Below are 5,507 nucleotides of genomic sequence, written 5' to 3'. Positions count from 1 at the left end.
CACTGCAACTACTGAGCCCATGTGTTCTGGAGCCCGTGAGCCACAGTTAGAGAGAAGCACTTGCACTGCAATGAAGAAACCGTGTACCAAAACAAAAGATGCTACATACTACAACAAAGAACCCATATACTACAACTGAGACCTGATGCAGCCAAAAAAAATGCATAAATATTTTTTAAAGAGGATGAGGAGGAAAATCTATAAAAATAGCAGCAACTGGGAGAAGAGGACAGTACAATGCCAGGGAATAGAAATTACATTTGAAATTAAGAGATTAGCTTAAGTGCAGCTCCCATTTATATTAACATAAATATATACCAATATTTATCAAAACCTCATGGGAAATGCAAACCAAAAAACCACAACAGATACACACACAAAAAGAAAAAGCAACCCAAACACAACATTAAATGTGATCATGAAACCAAAAGACAAGAGAACAAAATAAGAAGGGAAGAAAAAAGACCTATAAAAGCAAACAAAACTATAAAGAACATGGCAATAGAAACATACATATTAATAGCTATATTATAATATAATTAATTATATTAATAATTACTTAAATGAAGCTGGATTAAAGTCTCCAACCAAAAGACATTGACTGGGTGTATGGATACAAAAACAAGATCCATATATATGTTCTCTATAAGAGATCCATTTTATTTTTAAAAATGTTTCATTATTTTGTATTGGGGTATACCTGATTGATTAAAAAATGTTGTGATAATTGCAGGTAAACAGTGAAGGGACTCAGCCATACATATCCATTTATCCATTCTCTTGCAGGGGCTTCCCTGGTGGCTCAGAGGTTAAAACGTCTGCCTCCAATGCGGGAGACTCTGGTTCGATCCCTGGGTCGGGAATATTCCCCTGGAGAAGGAAATGGTAACCCACTCCAGTATTCTTGCCTGGAGAATCCCACGGATTGAGGAGCCTGGTGGGCTGCAGTCCACAGGGTCACAAAGAGTCAGACACGACTGAGTGACTTTACTTACTTACTTACTTACTTATTCTCTTGCAAACTCTTCCCATTCAGGCTAACACATAACATTGAACAGAATTCCATGCGCTATACAGTAGGTAGGTCCTCATTGGTTATCCATTTTAAATATAACAGTGTGTACATGTCCACAGTTCAAAAGCATCAATTCTTCGGCGCTCAGCCTTCTTCACAGTCCAACTCTCACATCCATACATGACCACAGGAAAAACCATAGCCTTGACTAAGTCGACAAAGTAATGTCTCTGTTTTTGAATGTGCTATTTAGCTTGGTCATAACTTTTCTTCCAAGGAGTAAGTGTCTTTTAATTTCATGGCTGCAGTCACAATCTGCAGTGATTTTGGAGCCCTCTAAAATAAAGTCTGACACTGCTTCTACTGTTTCCCCACCTATTTCCCATGAAGTGATGGGACTGGATGCCATGATCTTTGTTTTCTGAATGTTGAGCTTTAAGCCAACTTTTTCACTCTCCTCTTTCACTTTCATCAAGAGGCTTTTTAGCTCCTCTTCACTTTCTGCCATAAGGATGGTGTCATCTGCATATCTGAGGTGATTGATATTTCTCCCGGCAATCTTGATTCCAGCTTGTGTTTCTTCCAGTCCAGCGTTTCTCATAATGTACTCTGCATATAAGCTAAATAAGCAGGGTGACAATATACAGCCTTGACATACTCCTTTTCCTATTTGGAACCAGGCTGTTGTTCCATGTCCAGTTCTAACTGTTGCTTCCTGACCTGCATAAAGATTTCTCAAGAGGCAGATCAGGTGATCTGGTATTCCCATCTCTTTCAGAATTTTCCACAGTTTATTGTAATCCACACAGTCAAAGGCTTTGGCATAGTCAATAAAGCAGAAATAGATGTTTTTCTGGAACTCTCTTGCTTTTTCCATGATCCAGCGGATGTTGACAATTTGATCTCTGGTCCCTCTGCCTTTTCTAAAACCAGCTTGAACATCAGGAAGTTCACGGTTCACTTATTGCTGAAGCCTGGCTTGGAGAATTTTGAGCATTACTTTACTAGCGTGTGAGATGAGTGAAATTGTGCAGTAGTTTGAGCATTCTTTGGCATTGCCTTTCTTTGGAATTGGAATGAAAACTGACCTTTTCCAGTCTTGTGGCCACTGATGAGTTTTCCAAATTTGCTGGCATATTGAGTGCAGCACTTTCACAGTGGCATCTTTCAGGATTTGAAATAGCTCAACTGGAATTCCATCACCTCCACTAGCTTTGTTGATAGTGATGCTTTCTAAGGCCCACTTGACTTCACATTCCAAGATGTCTGGCTCTAGATTAGTGATCACACCATCGTGATTATCTGGGTTGTGAAGATCTTTTTTGTATAGTTCTTCCGTGTATTCTTGCCACCTCTTCTTAATATCTTCTGCTTCGGTTAGGTCCAGACCATTTCTGTCCTTTATCGAGCCCATCTTTGCATGAAATGTTCCCTTGGTATCTCTAATTTTCTTGAAGAGATCTCTAGTCTTTCCCATTCTGTTGTTTTCCTCTATTTCTTTGCATTGATCACTGAAGAAGGCTTTCTTATCTCTTCTTGCTATTCTTTGGAACTGGAGAAGACTCTTGAGAGTCCCTTGGACTGCAAGGAGATCCAACCAGTCCATTCTGAAGGAGATCAGCCCTGGGATTTCTTTGGAAGGAATGATGCTAAAGCTGAAGCTCCAGTACTTTGGACACCTCATGTGAAGAGTTGACTCATTGGAAAAGACTCTGATGCTGGGAGGGAGTGGGGGCAGGAGGAGAAGGGAACGACCGAGGATGAGATGGCTGGATGGCATCACGGACTCGATGGACGTGAGTCTGAGTGAACTCCGGGAGATGATGATGGACAGGGAGGCCTGGCTTGCTGCGATTCATGGGGTCGCAAAGAGTTGGACACGACGGAGCGACTGAACTGACTGTATTACATGTCCACCCCAAACTCCCTAATTATCCCTTTCCCACATCCTTCACACGGCAACCATAAACTCATTCTCTGCAAACCTGTTTCTATCTTATAAGTAAGTTCATCTGTATCATTTATTTTTAGATTGCACATATATCATATCATATTCCTCCTTTTCTGTCTGACTTCACTCAATATGATACTCTCTGTGTGTGTTCATGCTAAGTCACTTCAGTCATGTCCAACTCTTTGTGACCTTATGGACCATAGCCTGCCAGGCTCCTCTTTCCAAGGGATTTTCCAGGCAAAAATACTGGAGTGGGTTGCCATGCCCTCCTTCAGTGGATCTTCCTGACCCAGGGATTGAACCCACATGTCTTGTCTCCTGCAGGAGGGTTTTTTTCTTTTTACTACTAGGGCACCTGAGAAGCACTTGACACTACCTAGGTCCATCAATGTTGCAGCAAGTGGCAATATTTCATTCTTCTTAACAGCTGAGTAATATTCCATTGTTTATATGTCCCACATCTTCTTTATCCAGTTCCTCTGTTTATAGACATTTAGATTGCTTCCTTGTCTTGATTATTGTGAACAGTGGTACAATGAACATTGGGGTGGATTTACCCTTTTGGATCATGTTTTTCTCTGGATATATGCTCAAGAGTGGGATTGCAGAGTCATATGATAGCTCTACTTTTGATTTTTTAAGGAAGCTTCATACTGTTCTCCATAGTAGCTGTACCAGTTTGCATTCCCAGCAATAGTGTAGGAGGGTTCCCTTCTCTCCAGCATTTATTATCTTTGGATTTTTTGATAATAGCCATTCTGGCTGGTGTGAGGTGATATTTCATTGTAGTTTTTATTTCAGTTAAGTCAGTTCAGTTGCTCAGTTGTGTCTGAATCTTTGCAACCCCATGGACTGCAGCACGCCAGGCTTCTCTGTCCATCAGCAACTCCCAGAGATTGCTCAAACTCATGTCCATAAAGTCAGTGATGCTGATTTTTTATTTACATTTCTCTAATAATTAGCAATATTGAACATCTTTTCATGTGCCTATTCATCATCTGTATGTCTTTGGAGAAATGTGTCTTTATGTCTTCTGCCCATTTTTTGATTGAGTTTTTTGTTTTGATGCTGTTAAGCATCATGCACTATTTGTAAATTTTGGAGACCAATCCCTTACAGTCAGTTATACCCCAATACAAAAAAAAAATTGAAAATATTTTCTCTCAATCTGTGGGTTGTCTTTTTCTTTGTATATCATTTCCTTCCAAAAACTGTGCAAAAGCTTTTGAGTTTAAGTAAGTCTCATTTGCTTATTTTTATTTTTATTTCTATTACTCTTGGAGATTGAAAAAGATTGATGCAATTTATGTCATAGGGTGTTCTGCCTATGTTTTCCTCTAGGAGTTTTATAGTGTTTGATCTCACATTTAGGTCTTTAATCCATTTTGTGTTAAAAATGAAATTATATCATTCTTCAACTCCATAAACAAAACAACTTCATTTTTAACATGTAAGTGTCCAGTTTTCCCAGCACTATTTGTTGAAAAGACCATATTTCCAACATAGTGTACTTTTGCCCCTTTGTCATGGATTAATTGACCATAGGTGCATCAGCTTATTTCTGGGTTTTCTATCCTGTTCCAGTAACCTATATTTCTATCTTTTGTGCCAGTACCATACTGTCTGATGATTATAGCTTTGTAGTGTATTCTGAAGTCGAGGATCCCAGTAACTCCAGCTCCATTTTTTCTCAAGAGTGCCTTGGATATTCAGGGTCTTTTGTGTCTCCATACAAATTTTGAGATTTTTTGTTCTAATTCCATGAAAAATGCCATTTGTAATTTGATAGGGATTGAATTGAATCTGTAGATTACCTTGGGTAATATAGCAATTTTGACAATATTGATTCTTCCAATCCATGAACATGATATATCTTTCCATCTGTTTATGGCTTCTTTGATTTCTTTCATCAACATCTTATACTTTTCAGACTACAAGTCTTTTGTCTCTTTAGGTAGGTATATTCATAGGTATTTTATTCCCTGGTGGCTTAGAGGGTAAAGCATCTGCTTGCAATGCTGGAGACCTGGGTTCGATCCCTGGGTCGGGAAGATCCCCTGGAGAAGGAAATGGCACCCCACTCCAGTACTCTTGCCTGGAAAATCCCATGGACGGAGGAGCCTGGTAGGCTACAGTCCATGGGGTCACAAAGAGTCAGACACGACTGAGTGACAACACCTTATTCTTTTTGATGCAGTGATAAATTGTTTCTTGAATATTTCTTTCTGATCTTTTGCTGTTAGTGTATAGAAATGCAACAAATTTATGTGTATTACTTTTGGAGCCTGCAACTTTCGAACTGTGGTGCTGGAGAAGACCCTTGAGAGTTCCTTGGACAGCAAGATCAAACTAGTAAATCCTAAAGGAAATCAACCCTGAATATTCGTTGGAAGGACTGATGCTGATGCTGAAGCTCTAATAGGTCACCTGATGTGAAGAGCCGACTCATTGGAAAAGACCCTGATGCTGGGAAAGATTGAGGGCAGGAGGAGAATGCGTTAACAGAGAATGATATGGTTGGGTGGCATCACTGACTCA

This window comes from Oryx dammah, unplaced genomic scaffold (genome assembly GCF_014754425.2).
Source record: "Oryx dammah isolate SB20612 unplaced genomic scaffold, SCBI_Odam_1.1 HiC_scaffold_23, whole genome shotgun sequence".
Lineage (NCBI taxonomy): Eukaryota > Metazoa > Chordata > Mammalia > Artiodactyla > Bovidae > Oryx > Oryx dammah.
This window is presented reverse-complemented; position numbering follows the sequence as displayed.